Consider the following 18,392-nt stretch of genomic DNA (forward strand, 5'->3'; position numbering starts at 1 on the left):
CTGAAGAGTATGTGTGTTTTTAAAGTTATACCAACTTTTTCCAGCTACAATGAACTGTTAAAAACAAAAAAGTGGGGGCGTCGGGGGGTTACAAAGAGGACTATACATATACATGCTGTACTAGAAGCCACAATACTGAATCGTCGGTGGTTACATGAACTCTTTCAATGAATACTATTTTTAAAGAAACTATTTAACAATTACACAGAATACAACCAGTCTGCATTTGGATGGCATTTAGCAATTTAAAAGCAACCTGTTAATCTAAGACTGACTTATCAGATGGCATACACTTCCTCAAAGAACATGTAGAGACTTTTTTTTTAATGGAAATATAGTTATTTATAGTGCTTCAGGTGTACAGCAATGGCACCCACTCCAGTACTCTTGCCTGGAAAATCCCATGGACGGAGGAGCCTGGTGGGCTGCAGTCCATGGGGTCGCTAAGAGTCGGACACGACTGAGCAAATTCACTTCACTTCACTTCACTTCAGGTGTACAGCAAAGCGATTCAGAAAGACATATATATTTACATTCTTTTCCAGATTCTCTTCCATTATAGGGTCTTACAAGATATTGATTACTGTCCCCTAGTTCTTGTTGTTTATTTTATATATAGTATGGGTAAACTTTATCTCTATAATTTATCCCTCCCTCCCTCTCATTCCCCTTTAAGTTTTTCTATGTCTGTGAGCCTATTTCTGTCCATTTGTATCATTTTTTAGATTTCACATATAAGTGATATCATACAAAAATGGAAACGAATCTTTATATGAATTTTATAATTTGTTATCAATATATGTAAATAACACTAGATTTTTAGTCTGTATTTTGGGAGGAGAGTATGTGTTCAGTTTTCTTCAGAGAAAATAGGACTGTACCAAAAAGTTTATGTCCTCAATGCACATCCGTTTCACTGTGTGCTGATGCAGCTATCTATGTAACTCCAATAAACTTCAATAAATCAAGCTATCTATGTAACTCCAATAAATCAAGCTATCTATGTAACTCCAATAAACTCCAATAAATCAATCAGAAGCTCTTTGTTTCACAGTAGAAATTTCATGGTTGGGAACAGAGCTCCTCGGTCTTAGTAAACTTAAGGATCCCTAAGTAATAAGCAGTTGAAAAGTGAATTTCAGAAAACATTCAATCAACAAATGTTTACTGTATATCTGCCAACAAACTTCTGTGGTAGATATTTCAGAGGACACACACTATACACACACACACATTTTCTTTTTAATAGTTTCTGCTCCAAAAAACTTGATAATTTCTCTGTTGGGGAATGGGGATGGTAGAGTAGAGGATAAGGCAAGAATACTAAAAGCCTTTTATTTTAAATCATATTTATATCCATATAACTTTTTTCGTGTGTTCACAATTCTTTCACATTCATTATCATTTGACAACAACTCAGAAGATGCGCAGGGCAGTGAATGACCATTGCCATTTTACAGATGAGGAGACATCACAGACACTGGGGAATTCATACCAGTTAATGAATGCCTAGTAAGTGACAGATATAAGGTCAGAAGTTTAGGCTCCTAACTACCAGTGAGGCGCTCCCACCATGGCAGCTATGATTTCATGTAAAGTCTACACAGCACAATGAAAAATCTGGGAAGTGGTTAATTCCTTTGTGAAGGGAGAGACTGATTATTTAGGGCGTGTGGGGTTCAAGATTCTATACAGACCGGAATGAAAAAATAAATAAAATGTTGTTTGTAAAATGAAGCAGAGAAAGAGATTAACAAAAAATCATTCTAATACTGAAAGGTAAGTGCCACAAAAACATGTACAAATTGTTACAGAAACACAGAAAATTATTTTTAAGATTTTGAAGTTTTTCCATATCAAAAAAAGAATAAAAATCAGTGAACAAATTATTCATTTTAAGAACTTAGACTTTATTTCAAAAATAAAAACAAAAGAAATTTAAGCAAAGCAGAAGGAAACAACAAAGGCAGAGGTAAAGATAAGTGAATAAACATAAATTCAAGAGCTAGTTTTAAAACAAGTATAATCAATTTTTGAAGACAATAATGTATACAGAAAGTTATAATTTAAAAGGAGATAAAAACAGTGAACATGGGATTTTTAAATTATGAAACGGTACAATTCTATCTTAGTAAACCCGAGAATATGTTCAATACCATGCCAGCACATTTGAAACCTCAATTTCTGAGAAAACATGATCAAAATTTACTCAAAAAGAAGAAAACTAAATAGACCGTTAACTAGAAAAGATACTGAAAAAGTTGTCCAAAAATTATCTTCCCCAGCATCGCATGAAGAGTTTTACAAGTTAATTTAGTTCAAACTTCCAGGGACAAATAATGCTGGCGTTCTATAAATGGCTCTAAGGCACAGAGGAGGACAATGGCGTAATTCATGTTATGACGCAGGCTATGTATCAAAACTAAACTAGCTATCAAACCTAAATAAAGCACAAAAAGGAATATTTCACAGCATTTTAACTCATCTTTTCTCCCTCTATATTAGTCAAAAGAGCTTTATTAAGTTTTACTAACTCAAGTATGAATTATGACCCCAACATGTATATTAAATGTGCCTCACTGAAGATTCTGACATACCCCCTGAGGGTATCACTCTCCAGCTCCCCTGGTAATCACTGCTTCAGACCCATCTGACTTTCCTAACAAATACAAAAAGGTTGGACTAAGTAGCAGGCTAAAAGGCCAATACAATGTGACCAGTTAGGATTTGTCACCAGGAAACAATGTTAGAACCTGTATTAAGAGATTATATCTTATCAGTAGGAAAAGGAAAGATATTACGGTTTAAATAGATGTCAAAAAATATTCAATAGAAATTCAACCTCAGTCCTAAAGGGAAAAAAAAAAGTAAACTAAGAATCAAAGATTATTGCCAGCAACTACTATTATACTTAATACTAGAATCCCAAAACATCACTATTAAAGGCATGGTTATGTTATTGCCACTATTTAGAGGTTCTAGACAATGTAATAACGAAGAGAAAAAAAGGAGGAGAGAGTGTAATTACTGAAAGTGGGGAAAGAGACCAATTTTTATTTGCAAATGATTAAATTATCTAACTACTAAACACCTAGAAAACCCAAGAAAACCAACAACAACAAAAAATTGTTAGAATGATAAGCATGCCTTCTGTACTGAGGTCAATTATGAAAGTAGCACAGAAGAAAAGTTTTCTCAAGTACGATTTTAAAAATATAATTTTAAAATATCCCATTTATAACAGTAACCAAAAATAGTAATTCAATAGGTAAAATACCCAGGAATAATCCTAAAAGGTAATAAAAGTATCTGATTGAATAAAATTACAAAACTCCTGAGGGTCATAAAAGAAAGCCTAAATATATGTAAAAGATAACACTGTTAAGTAAGAAACTTTCTTTACCATAAATACTTCAGTTCTTTCCGATTTAAGCTCTAAAGTTAACACAATAACAAAACACCAAAGGGTTGGTAAAATATACAGGAGATCTTGAAAAAGTGAATTTTAAGTTTCTCTGTAAAAATTTTTAAGTTGCCTTCTCAGTGTAAGAGCCAAGGAACTTCTAAAACAAAGAATAACCTTGGGGGCCTTGTACTGCCAGATACTGAAAGGTACCACAAAACTCTGGTAACTAAAATGATTTTTCAGAATAACAGACAAAACAAAGGAAACAAAATAAAAAGCAGCTATGAGTATTCTGGCATTCAATCTAGTAAATCAATGCACCACGGAAAACTGGTTAATCATTTAGGAGCAATGAGACATCTACTCCATACCATACACTAACTAGATTTTAGATGCATTATAAGAATTATGTGGAAAAATTAAAATGTAAAATAACTAGATGGACATAGAAGTGACCATTAATTAGATATTTCAGTGGGAAAATTTTTCCTCTTCATAAATAGAGGAAAACTTTTGAATAACAAAAATACAAATGTAAAAAAAAAAAAAAACCTAGGAAAAATATTTCCAGCACATGAGTAACAAATAATAATACCCTTAATCTATGAAGTGTTCTTACAAATCAATAAAAAAAGATATACATTAGTAAAATGAATGAAGGAGATATGAATGAACAAATTACAAAAGAACTGTAATCTGGCCAATAAACCCAGTAGGAAGAACTTCAACCATACAGCACTTAGTAATTAAGAAAATATAAACTAGTTCTACAATAAGCTCCTACTCATCTCTTCCAGACGGCAAATATTTTCATCTTGTGACAGTTCCCGGTGTTAGAAAGGATGGACAAATATGCATTCTCATGCACTGCCTGTCAGAATGGAAACTGGCATCACTCCTCTGGGTGGCAATTTGACAATGTAAGCCAAAAATCTTTACAAATGTTGACCCGACGATTCACCTTCCTTTAATTTACCCTATGGAAAATAGCAGATATTCGTGCAGAGATTTATGTGCAAGAATGGTCACTGAAGGATAATTTGTAACAGCAGGACAAAAAAAATCCATATACTTGTAACAACATGGAAAAATATTCACAATATACTGGATGCAGGTAAGTAAAAAAGACCAGAGTCCAAAACCAGAGTCCATAATATGCACATTATGATCCCAATTTTTGTTTAAAATATCTCTTGTATAAATATGTATCACAAACTTTAGATAAAATTAGGATCATATACATATATAGTACATATAACAGGCATAATAATAATATTCTAACAAATATGTAACACAGTGAATCCTCTGAAGGATTATGAGATATTTTTTCCTTGCTTGGTATTTTTCTATATATTAAAATTCTTCTAAAATAATAAATTACATAATCAGGAATAAACAGTACTTTAAAAATGCTTCACCACCTTATATGCCACACATATGGTGGTCACACATTTACAGAATCACCTTTCATAAACTACATATGGAAAATAATTTCATTAGCCTACAGTAATATCCACAGCAATAACAGCTAATGCTTATAAACACAATACTTATATATGCCATCACTATTCTAAATACTTTACATATATTAAACCATTTAATGCTCACAACTGTGATTATCCCCATTTTACAGATAAAGATTGAGGCTCAAGAAGATGAGATGACTTGCTCAAGATGGCTCAGCTATTAGAGAGAGCTAGAGGAAAAACAAGGCAGGCTGCCCAAAATCCATGCTCTTAACCAGGACAGGCTACTGTCTCTCTTGATAAACTATACTCTAAAGCAACAAGACTGACTTACAATATAATGCCAGAACATAAGCAATCAAATAAACACTATCCCCTTCAAAGTAGTCTCCATGGGAAGCTACACATATCCAAAGATGTGGTCACTGATCATACATTTTTGGAAATCTTTCTTTTGACTGTCCCCAGGGGGCAGTAAACAAGTCTCCTGAAAGATGAGATTTCTTTCAAACAGCTGGGAATCATTCAGATGCAAGTCTTCAGGTGTGATTAAATTGCTTAATTCTGCTTTGGGTAACACAGCAAGAAAAATCGATGAGGCTGCTTTTGCTATGGTGCCCATAACTCCTATCTGCTTCTAGAAACTACATTCGCAAGTGGATTTTAACATTTACAATACTGCATTATTGTAATTATTTGTTCACATGCCTATCTTCAGACTGAGCTTTGCCCTTTCCTCCCTGGCAAAGACTGTGCCTTTTTCATCTTTGTATCCTCAGCCCCGGGTCGTCTTGGCACAAGAAAGTACTAGTTAAGGATTTCTGAATGATTTCGATGAATAACGCCACACAAATGCTTTGAGCAATGACAGTGTATTCGAATAAATAAAAATACTGCCAAGACGGTATTTGAGTCTGTGTACAAATAAATACATGATGTACACAGAGACTACACTGAATTTTTTTTTAATGAATGTTTTAAAGAGTAATTCTTCAAATTCTGAATATTAAGGAAGATAGAACTCAGTTTTAACAGGTCCTCTTATAATAATATCTAGCTATAGTCATTTCTCACAAAACACAAGGGAAAGGGGCAGAGTAGATATGCCTCATTGTCTAAAAAGCAATCTACTGAACCAAGGGTGCAGAAATACCATAAACTTTCTCACACAACGATGCCAAAACACATCTGCCACAAAGCAGACACCAGGATGCATCCTGCCTGTGAGTTCAATCGACAAAGCACAACCTGGTGCCTGAAATATAAATCAAAGAACCTTCCCTCCCTGCTACTTATTGACGTTTTGCTACCTGCAAATTTCTAATGTGTGCAAGATGGGCCTATTTTTATTTACAGCACAAACCACATACGGAATGTACAACAAGATGCTTAATAAATCCCGCAGAACATAAAACACTGGCATAATTCAGACAGCAAGACAGACACTCACTCCTTAATTAAGTGGGTGATGTTCTGTTTAAAACAAAAAGACAACCCTGGGCTAGAGCTAAGATTAAGCGCTCCGTGTTCCGAGGGAAATGCCAGCCATTTCCAGGGCAGAGGCTTTAAATCATGAAAAATAAACCATCTGATCGCCTGTATTCAATAGTAAGTAGACAGTCGGGACACAGACTGACTTGGATTAACACATTTTCAGTTATAACGAGTAATTTTACAGAGGATTAGTATCTTGATGGGCTGATCAATACAGAGGCACCGCTGCTATTACAGATGAAAAGAAAATTGCCCCTCTGGTAATAAAGTGTGCGTGTCTTCGTTCCCCTTCATTTGCTGAGTCCATTACTGTAATGGTTCCAGCATTAACAGCTGGGGCAATTTAAGCAGCAGGGGTCTGATGAATTTAAAAGCTGGGCACCCTGGCTACTCATCCTTTCCTTTTGGGGACTGCATATGCAATTCCTCTGCCTGGCTGGTTCCAACACCAGGATCAGGTTTTAGGGGAACGACAACGAAGACGTCCCAATTATTTGTCTCATTAATAGTGTTCCCAGCCAATCATGTAACCGACACAAAAATTGCTTGCAGCATATTGGCTGCTGAGTCAGCGAAAAATGGCACACTCTCTACCTAAATAACGAGGTTGGCGTGACAACAGGCTGGAGTCCGCGGAAACTATACTGTCTGCATTCGTTTGCCTGATGCTATTTTCAAGGGGGTAAAAAGGTAAGAAAAAGGGGGTGAAAAGAAAAGCTGAATGTTCATGCTGACAGAAAAAAAAAATCAGCAAAATTTTCCATCTCTGTTTTCAAAAATTGGTAACCTGGAAAACAGTGAGATAAACGACTGCTGTACGTGGAAAGAGAAAATCTGAATTAATGCAGCCTTGAGACTTTAATCATGCCCAATTTCGCAGAATGAGTTAAGGCTGCCACACCAGCCCATTTTATATTATTATTGAAGAAATTCTAGCCTTTGAGGCTCAGTCTTGAATGACCTGATCGCTAAATGAAGGCGCCAAAGGCCAGACTTGGGACTAATGCAAAAATCAGAGCTTTGAATTCTCTGATCACAAACAGTTATGAAGACACTCATGCAACTGGCAACAAATCTCCCCCTCAGACCGGACGCAACAGAATCTGTTCCTTCAAACTAAGTTGTCTACATGGTTTCTACTGGCTGCATGTGTGTGCTGAGCTCAACCCACTAGGCTCCTCTGTCCACGGGATTCCCCAGGCAGGAATACTGGAGAGGGTTGCCATTTCCTCCTCCAAGGGACCTTCCTGATCCAGGGATCAAACCCAAGTCTCTTGCGTCTCCTGCACTGGCAGGTGGATCCTTTAACATGGCGCCACCTGGGAAGCCCTTCTACCAGCTATAAAGGTCTCAACCCAGACACGTATCCACAGGGCAGTTCTTTAACATAAAGGAAGGCACGCTGGCTTCACAAGCAGGTCACTTACAAAACTACAGGGTAAATATATGATGGGCATGGCATCAGGTCAGATGTTTGTAGCAGAAACAAAAATGTAAGCCTACAGAGCACCTAGGTCTCCCCGGTGGCTCAGTGGTAAAGAATGCAGGAGAAGCAGGGTATGCTGGTTCAATCCCTGGGTTGGGAAGATCCCCTGGAGGAGGGCATGGCAACCCACTCCAGTATTCTTGCCCAGACAGCCCCATGGAGGGAGGAGCCTGGCGGGCTACAGTCCATGGGAACACAAAGAATCGGACACGAAGCAACTGAGCACACAGGCATACGTGGTAGGTAAAGTAATTTGAAATCCACAGGTGTTGATACTTAACCATTTTCCATTATTTCTCTCAGGTTCTGGTTCCATCTCTCACTAATGAAAGCCTAAAAACCAATAACAGGCTATGCTCTTGGGAATTCATTTGCTCATTTGATAAATATTTATGGAATTGCTTACTATATGTCTGGCACCATGTTAAGTACTATGGATAGAACAGTGATAACAAAACTAAAAAGACACGGTGCCAAACTTGTTTTTTAAATAATTCACCATTTTTTAAATATTTACTATGTATTTATTTACTACACTGGGTCTTAGTTGCTCCACACAGAAACTTTAGTTGCAACAATGCACACTCTTAATTGGGACATATGGGGATCTAGTTTCCTGACCAGGGACTGACCCTAGTATCAGAGTTCTAGCCACTAGACCACCAGGGGAGTCCCTCAAACTTTCTTTAAACTTTCTTGATGCATGCAGTCCAAATGCCAGAACCTGCATTGCTAAACTCAGCCACTATAAATCCAATCAGCACCTAGGGAGATGATCATTATTAAGGGTCACATGGAACATGTCTCAGACACTGGGCCTTGATCATTCACTCTTCATTCAAAAGACACTTATAAATTTCTTTTATGTGCAAGACTCTCCACCAAGTACACTGGAAAGATCGAAGGATGAATGAGACATCAATGCTGTCTTCAAAGAAGCTAATGGTTGTTTAAAGTGTCAGAGACTTTTTTTCCCATGGCAAACTTAGTTTTCAAAACCAACATTAAGATCAAGAAGGTTAACAGGATGTGCCTCTGGGGGATGGATGAGTTCCTGATAAGGGTGAAGGTTGGGCCCTCTTTTCCCCGTGTCCTTTGAATTCTGTACCATGAACATATATTACTGATGGAAACCAATGGAGTTAATTTTTAAACGGCTGGGTCTGTGCAGGGTTTGTTTTGGGGATGATGAAATGTTCTAAATTTAACCACGGTGATGATTACACAACTCTGTGAATACACCAAAATCCAATGAATTGCATACTTTAAGTGGGTGGATTATATGGTATGTTGAATTATCTCTCAATAAAAGAAAAAATAAGGTTAAGAAACAGAACTGAATATACCTGAAACTACCACAACATTGTATTAATATACCTCAAAGTTAAAAAAATCTGAAAATAATAAAAATTAACAAGAACTCACTGTGATTCAATGGTTTAACTAGCTAATTTTCAAGGAAGGTATTTAAAATGGTGTGGACACTTAGGAGCAAAAAAACCTAACCCTTTTTCTACCTAGAGAAGGTGATCTAAACTATTAAATGATGATTAAAGAATGACCTAAGGGGCTTCCCAGGAGGCACTAGTGGTAAAGAACTCGCCTACCAATGCAGGAGACATAAGAGACGCAGGTCCGATCCTGGGTCAGAATGACACCACGGAGGAGGGCATGGCAACCAATACCAGTGTTCTTGCCTGGAGAATGCCATGGACAGAGGAGCCTGGCGGGCTACAGCCCATAGGGTTGCAAAGAGTCTGAAGTGACTCAGCACACACACACAGACTGACCCATACTCTGGAAACAGATCAAGCAAAAAATAATCTGGATTTGGGGGAAAAAACAGAGTAGTATCTGTCAGGTAAAGTTTTAATTTTTTAAGTCCCCTGGTCATTGGTCCACCACCAAAAATGTTCTACATTTAGTTTCCTAAATTACCATCAGATAAACTGGTAAAACAGACCAGGATGGCCCATGATGAAGGTAGAGACCAAAAGAACCTTCTCAGAACTTCACTAAAGGGCCAAACCACAAAAAATAAAATAAACTGAGGTAGAATACAAAAAAGTGGGCTTCCCTTGTGACTCAGACGGTAAAGAATCTGCCTGCAATGCAGGTGACCCAGGTTCAGTCCCTGGGTCAGGAAGAAAAAATAAGAGGAAGAGAATGGCAACCCGCTCCAGGATTCTTGCCTGGAAAATCCCACGGACAGAGGAGGCTGGTGGGTTACGGTCCATGGGCTTGCAAAAAGTCAGACATGACTGAGAGACTAACACTTCACTTCAAACATAAATAACAAACTTTTTAAATTGAGTTATTATATATTAACAGCTCATCAGGCCTTGTAACCTAAGGCTTGTCTTAGATGATATTAAGACAATTATCACCAAAAATGGAAGACTTTTTTAATGATTTTTATTTGAAAAACAGCAGGCTTTTCTATTCAGAATACATTCCTTCACTGATAAAAGTGTACATTTTTTTTTCACCACTTGAATCACTTTATTATGAATTAAACAGATCCAGGGTTCATGTCATCACCATGACTTGTCGCCACTGACGACGTTGGTCTTGATTACCAGGCTTGGGGAATGACTGCCAGGTTTCTCCACTGTAAAGTTAAAACGTACATTTCTTAAACAAAATTATTACGTGCCTATTAAGTGTATAACCCTCTCAGTAATAAAGGTAAACTGTTTCTATGCTCAACAACTTAAAAAATGATGATCTCACCCAGGCCAGCATTAAGAACCTTGGCAGCTCACTTGGAGTTCAACATCCACATCTATTCATTCCAGAACTAAAGAACAGTTATCATATTTCTGAGCAACCTCTAACAGAGTCCTGGGCCTGGAATACAGATACACTCTTCAAGAAGTCTTAGGAAGGAATTCCATGAGCCCCGCATGTGTGCTCAGTCAGGTCCGCTTCTTTATGACCCCATGGACTGTCACCCACCATGTTCCTCTCTCCTGTCCCTAGACCAGCTTAAACAGATCTTCCTGGGGAAGAGATTCCATGATCCCCCTACCAGAGTAGATGCTCCCTGCTACCACGTACCATTCCCATGGTAAAACACACCACTCTACTACTGATACTTGCTTAATTACGTATTTTCCTTAGAAAAGAAGCCAGTCCTACAGGACCAAACCTGCCATACCTTGCTTGGCACTTAACCAGGTCCCCCAGTTGAACCAAAGGAACCCAGAAAACAGTTTATATTCTCAATTCTTCCAAGGGTGGCATATAACTAGCACCATCTGGGATGAATGGGAAGGATAGTGGAACCCCTAATTGACAAAATCTGCCTGATTAAGAGGTAGGAGGTAGATAGATGTCCCCGCTCCCCACCTCCGGCACACAGGGTAGATGCTCAAAGACAAAAATTGCAGGACAACCAAAAGAACAGGCTGGGCCCTGCCCAGAGAGAAGATAAGAGACCACATATTTCTCATTCCCGAAGTGAGGAGGCCTCCCTGACTACACATGCAAAGAAAGGCACCTTGGAAGTCAAAAGGGGAGAGATGCTAAGGGGTGCTAACTACCCATAGGCCTCTTCGGTCGAATCCATCTTGCCTAAGAGATGTGCAGGCACACACAGGAGGATCCTCCTGAGATAAATAGCAAATACAGACTCAGAAGCAGGCAAAGCAAGATGACTGGTCAAAGGAAACTGGGAAGAAATGTCCCATAAAAGTGATTCAAACTACCATGGGGGTGTGACTCTCTCTCTCGGCCTGCCTATTTGTCTATCCACAGGTACTGTACTCTTCTTCCTTCTAATGAACACTTTACTTGTTTCACTACTTTCCGTCTTTGTGAATTCTTTTCTGCAAAGCCAAAGAGCCAGGGCCATGCCACTGACCATGAGGCAGGTGGCTAGGATTTGGTGCTGCCACCACTGCCGCCCAACCCCAATCTCTGGTCAGGAACCAGAGCCCCACTTCAGGCTGCTGCAGGCCGAGGCCAGAGCTCAATTAGACACTCAGTGTAACTTCACCGAATGAATGTTCTGAATGTAAGCTAAAATAGCTACTGGGATCAGACAGGTGGTAACGATGATGACAATGAGACGACAAGAATAACAGCAACACGATGTTCCGGGTGCTTCACCTGTATCTTGGTTCATCCTCAGGACAATCGTCAATAGTGTAGCGGGAAAGGATGGGCCTGACGACGCAGGAGACGCGGGAGACACGGGCTCGACCCCTGGGTCAGGAAGATCACCTGGACAGGGAAACGGCAACCCACTCCAGTATTCTTGACTGGAAAACGTCAATGAATGGAAGAGCCTGGCGGGCTACAGTCCCCTGGGATCGCAAAGAGCTGGACACGGCTGAGCCACTGAGCACTCACCACAGTTTTACAGGTAAGGAGACAGAGGTACAGAGACGTTAAGTTACTTAAAGCAAGTGATGGAGCAGGATTCCATTCTGGGATTTCCCTCTAAAGTCTCACACTCTAAACCACTGTGACAGAAAAGTGAAAGTGTTAGTCACTCACTCGTGTCTGATTCTTTGCAAACCCATGAACTGTAGCCCACCAGGCTCCTCTGTCCATTGGATTCTCCAACAAGAATACTGGAGTAGGTTGCCATTCCCTTCTCTAGGGGATCTTCCTGACCCAGGGATTGAACCCAGTCTCCCACACTGCAGGTGGATTCTTTACTGTCTGAACCATAAGGGAAGCCTGTACTGTGACTAAATGGGCAAAGGTGGGGTGTGGCAGAAGGGAAAGTATATTCTCATCTAAAGTGGCAGCCACTATTCAGCTCTAGTTAGTGAAATGCAAGCCCAGTGTGGCCAGACAGTCTAGTTTTTCAAGAAAGTCTGCCATCCAGACTTTCATGTGAAATCTCTTGGATGGAAAGTAATTCAGAAACTTTCAAACACAGTTCATTTGGGTCAAAAAGAACAATTTTATAGGCAGGATGAATATGTAAGTTGTAAATTTGTGATCTCCCAGTGGCCCCTATCTTTCCTCAAAAATATACAAGCCAAGAAGTTCATATTCTTAATCTAAACCAGCAAACCAGGGTTCCCTGGCATGCTGCAGACCATGGGGTCGCAGAGTCAGATACTACGGAGCTACTAAACAACTGAATCTAATCATAAGGAAATATCAGATACATAAGAATGCAGAGACATTCTACAAAACAAATAGCCTGTACTCATTACAAAGGTCACTGCCTTACTCATCATAAATGTCAATATCTTAAAAGACAAAGAAAGAGTGAGGAAGCAATTTAAAGGAGATTAAGGAGACCAGATTAAAGAAGATTAAAAGAGACCAGAGACATAACAATTAAAGGTAACATATAACCCTGGATTAAAACCTGGACCAGGTAAACAAAAATGCTATAAAAGATACTATTAGGACAATTAGCAAAATTTAAATATGGACTTTGGGCTAAATAAGAGTTATTTTATCAGTTAACTTTTCTGAAATTGACAATCAGCTATGTTTATATACAAGAAAGCATCTTAGGAAATACATGCTGAAGTATTCAGGGGTAAAGAGGATTGATGTCACCAATTTACTCTGAAATGGTTCATAAAAAAAATTATAGTTCATGTATTTACATATAGGGAAAGAGAGAGAGAGAGCTGTAAAGCAAACGTACCAAGATGTGAGCAAATCTGGACGATAAGGCTGTGAGGGCTCTTTGTTCTACTCCTGCAGCTCTTCTATAAATTTTAAATCATTTCAAAATAATAAATTATATCATCTGAGGGGAAAAAACAACAACGACACAAAAATACGGGGGCAGTCTTATATCAGCAAAAGGTTCTTGGGGCAACCCTCAATCAAAGCCATACTTACTGGGTTCCTGGCACTATGGCCAAACCTAATCATGAAAGGGCAACCTATGCTAGTTTTCTTGCCTGAAAAAACCCATGAACAGAGAAGCGGGCTACAGTCCATGACATCGCAAAGAGTGGGACACAACTGAGCAACTGAGCACGACTCTAAGTCAGCTTTTCAAATACTAAGCTGAACTACTGTGCTGCATGCCTTATTTTAACAATTCATTTTAAAAATTCATGAATATACTTTGGCACCCTCTTCTGTTGTTTGCACAAATTAAACAGATGCCATCATAAAAAGCTATTTACTCCAACCTTTTTATTCACCCTCCAGACATGGGAACTATACAAAAGTCTATGACATAAGCAATCACAAGAAGAAAATGTAATCTGTTTCAGAGAGAAAAGGAAAACTAAAAGCAATTACCCATGATGGGGGTAAAAAGTTTAAAAAGCAAAGAAGAAATCTTTGTGACCTTAGGATAGGCAAAGACTTCATAGATATGACACAAAAAGCAAGAATCATAAAAAGAAATATCGATAAATCGGATCTTTATCAAAATTAACAATTTTGCTCTTCAAAAGAACATTACATAAAGAGAGACAGTATTCACAATACATATCTCTAGACTGATATCTAGAAAATACAAATAACTCATAACACTTAATATTAAGAACACAAACCAACCAAAAAAAAAAAAAAGAGCAAAAGATCTGAATAGACACTTCACCAAAGAAGATTTATACCTGGTCAACCTACACAAGAAGCAGTTTCACATCACTGGACATCAGAAAAAGGAAATGTAAAACTGCTCTGAGATACCACTTCATACCTGCTTTCATAAAGATAGTGACAAGTGCTGATGAGGATGTTAAGAACTGTAACCTTCAAACAGGAATATTAAATGATGTATCCACATTGGAAAGCACCATGTCTTAGACCATTTAGGCTGCTGTAACAAAATACCATAGACTGGGTGGCTTATCTACAGCAGAAATTTATTGTTCATGGTCTGAAGGCTGGAAGTCCAAGATCTGGAAGCCAGCATGGTCTGGTTCTTGTAAAGGCCCTCTTCCAGTTTCAGACACCCAACTTAACCATGTATCCTCAGATGGCAAACAGGGCAAGGGAGCTCCCTCAGGCCTCTTGTAGAAGGGGACACTGATTCCATTCCTAAACACCTCATCACCTCCGAAAGGCCCTACCTCCTAATACCACCACCTTGGGGGTTAGAATTTTAAAAAGAGAATCTGGGGGGAACACAAGCATTCAGACCTTAACAAACAGTACAGCCAGTTTCCTAAAATGTTAAACAGATTTACCATATGACCCTGCAATTCCACTCCTAGATCTCTATCTAAGAGAAATGAAAACATAGGTATATATAAAAACTAGAACACAGATGTTCATAGCAGCATTATTTCTAATAGCCAAATAGTGGAGACAACCCAAACATCCATCAACAGGGGAAGGGATTGAGACACTGGAGTACTACATTATTCAGTAACAAAGAGGAACAAAGTACTCATACATGTTACAAGATGGAAAAAGCTTTTCAAAGAGATATTAATTCTCATTAGTCATCACTAAAATGCAACTTAAAACCACAATGAGACACCACCATACACCCACTGCTGCTGCTGCTGCTAAGTCACTTCAGTCGTGTCTGACTCCGTGCGACCCCACAGACAGCAGCCCACCAGGCTCCGCCGTCCCTGGGATTCTCCAGGCAAGAACACTGGAGTGGGTTGTCATTTCCTTCTCCGACTCACCCACTAGAAGGCCTAAAATTTAAATAACAGACAATACCAAGTATTGGTGAAGATAGGAAGCAACCAGAGCTCTTATACACAGCTGATGGAAATGTCAAATGGTGCAGCGGGTTTGAATAGCACGCCCAAAAAGATATGTCCAAGTCTTAACCACTGGTGCCGAGAAAGCAATGGCACCCCACTCCAGTACTCTTGCCTGGAAAATCCCATGGATGGAGGAGTCTGGTGGGCTGCAGTCCATGGGGTCGCTAAGAGTTGGACATGGCTAAAGTGACTTAGCATAGCATAACCACTGATGCCTGTAAATGTGACCTTATTTGGAAAAAGGGTCTTTGCATATGGAATTAAGTTAAGGACCTTGAGGATCAAGAAATTAAGATCATCCTGGATTTAGGGGAGGCCCTCGCTGCAATGACTGGTGTCCCTACAAGAGAAAAGACACAGAGAAATGAGACAGAAAAACACAAAGAAGGCAGTCACGGGGAAGACTAGAGCAGAGACTGGAGTTACACAGCCCAAGCCACGGAATGCCTAGAGTCACCAGAAGCTGGAAGACTCAAGGAAGGATTCTCCCCTAGAGCAGAGCCATCAGGGGTACTATGGACCCCTTGATTTCAGACATATCTCTAGAACAATGAGAGAATACATTTTTGTTGTGTTTCGACAGCAAGGCTGTAATTTCCCTGAAGTTCTAGTGGTTAAGACTTTGCCTTCCAACGTAGAAGGTGTGGGTTCGATCCCTGGTTGGGGAGCTAAAAATCCCCTATGCCCTGTGGCAAAAAAAGAAAAAAACCAAGAAACATAAAATAGAAGCAGTATTGTAGCAAATACAATAAAGACTTTAAAAGTGGTCCAAGTAAAAAAAAAAAAAAAGGAACCATTTTTTTTTAAAAGGGACATTGTAGTAACTTGTGCCAGCAGTTCTGAGAAACTAATACAAATGGGAGAAACGCTTTGGAAAACTGTTGAGCTGTTTTTTATAAGATTAAATACAGAACTACCATAGGACTCACCAAGTGGACTCCTGGTGTTCATCCAAAAGAAATGAAAACGCAGACTTATACATGAATGGCCGGAGCCACTTCCTTCATAATAGTCTCAGAAACAATCCAAATGTTCAGCAACTCACGAATGAATAAACAAATGCGTCAGAGCCACACGCTACACAGTCAGCAATAAAATGGAACAAGCTATTGATACAGGCCTTCCCTGGTGGCTCGGAGGTAAAGAACCCACCTGCCAAGCAGGAGACACAGGTTCAATCCCTGGGTCGTGAAGATCCCCTAGAGAAGGAAATGGCAACTCACTCCAGCATTCTTGTCTGGAGACTCCCATGGACAGAGTCCCATGGACTGCGGGCTCAGTACATAGGGTCACAAAGAGCTGGACATGACTTAGCGACTAAACACACAGTAGAGATACAGGCAATGACATGAATAAATCTCAAAAACCATGCTGGTTAAAAGCAGACAGACTCAATAATACACAGAGTATATGTCCATCTATATGCAATTCTAGAAAACACAGACTTCATCTACAGTGATAGAAAACCTATTAGTGGTTGCTTGGGAGCCAAGGTAGGGGAAGAGATTGACTGCAAATCAGCAAGAGAAAATTATTGGAAGGGATCGAAACGTTCTCTGTATCAACTGTGGTGGTAGTTTCACAGGTGTAAACATCTGTCAAAACTCATCAAATTGTGCACTATAAATGGGTGCTATTTACAGTATGGAAAGTACACCTCAATAAAGTGGATTAGAAAAAGAGAAAATAATTTATGATTAAATGAACATTTTCTATTTAAGACTTAAAACTTGCTTTCCTATACTTTGCTCTAACCAGTAATATTTCTCAAACAACTTCTAAATAAAGATCAAAGAAATTTTTTAAAGTAAACAGGCAGACAACTTGCTCTATCATTTCAACATGTTTTACGAGCAGAAAATGGAAAAAAGCTTTGGAATGAGAAGACCTTGCTCTGGGCCCTAGTTTCACATAGCAACCAGGTGACCTTGGGCAAGTTTTAACTTCTACAAGCCTTGGTTTCAACATCCATCAGATGTCAACAACACTAAGCTATCTTAGAGGCAACTGTTAGAGTTTTAAAAGAATAAAAGCTCCTTTGAACAAGGATTCAATCTTACCCAAAATCAGAATCCCAGGGTCTGGCAAATGTGCTGTGCTTAGTCGCTCAGTCATGTCCAACTCTTTGGGACACTATGGACTGTAGCCGCCAGGTTCTTTGTTCATGAGGATTCTCCAGGCAAGAATATGGGAATGGGTTGCCATGCCCTCCTCCAGGGGATCTTCCCAACCCAGGGATCAAACCCAGGTGGATTCTTTAGTCACCAGGGAAGCCCAAGAATACTGGGGGAGGTAGACTATCCCTTCTCCAGGGGAACTTCCCAACCCAAGAATCGAACCAGGGTCTCCTGCATTCCAAGGGGATTCCTTACCAGCTGAGCTACCTGGGAAGCCCGTCAGGCAAGTAATAGGTGCTAAATAAGTCTTTACAAAAGAAATGAGTAACTTTCAGTGTAAACCCAAAAGGTAAGAAAGACACCACGCACAATACCATTGTGTGACATTTGTTTCTTTGAACTACTGTAGATGAATGCAGAAGGATCTTTCTCCTTTGCACCTATCTTTACAGGTTTCCCTGGTGGCTCAGTGGTAAAGAACCTGCCAGCCAATGCAGGAGACGCTGGTTGCATCCCTGGGTCAGGAAGATCCCCTGGAGAAGGAAATGACAGCCCATTCCAGTATTCTTACCTGAGAAATTCCATGGACAGAGGAGCCTGGTGGGCTACAGTCCATGGGGTCACAAGAAGTCAAACATGACTTAGCGACTAAACAACAACTCATCTTTATATACTGCCTTATCACATACAGGTTCAAGCATGAAAACTTCAGGACGCTAAAGAAACTCTGCTATAACTCAGGTCACGGTGGTGGTGGCG

At 39.4% G+C, this 18,392-nt stretch overlaps 1 protein-coding gene and 1 long non-coding RNA gene across 2 annotated transcripts in view; both read right to left on the reverse strand.

Annotated features, from left to right (window-relative positions):
• The window catches only part of FTO (FTO alpha-ketoglutarate dependent dioxygenase), a 426,125-nt gene that overhangs the window by 405,298 nt on the left and 2,435 nt on the right, over positions 1-18,392 (reverse strand). The gene's annotated exons all lie outside the window — the stretch shown is intronic.
• LOC120873230 lies at positions 10,248-18,168 on the reverse strand. The gene is made up of 2 exons (XR_005723420.1): positions 18,008-18,168; positions 10,248-10,463 (listed from the first exon to the last, which is right to left on the reverse strand). It is a non-coding gene; the product is annotated as an uncharacterized LOC120873230 (long non-coding RNA).

This window comes from Oryx dammah, unplaced genomic scaffold, assembly GCF_014754425.2.
Source record: "Oryx dammah isolate SB20612 unplaced genomic scaffold, SCBI_Odam_1.1 HiC_scaffold_13, whole genome shotgun sequence".
Taxonomy (NCBI): domain Eukaryota; kingdom Metazoa; phylum Chordata; class Mammalia; order Artiodactyla; family Bovidae; genus Oryx; species Oryx dammah.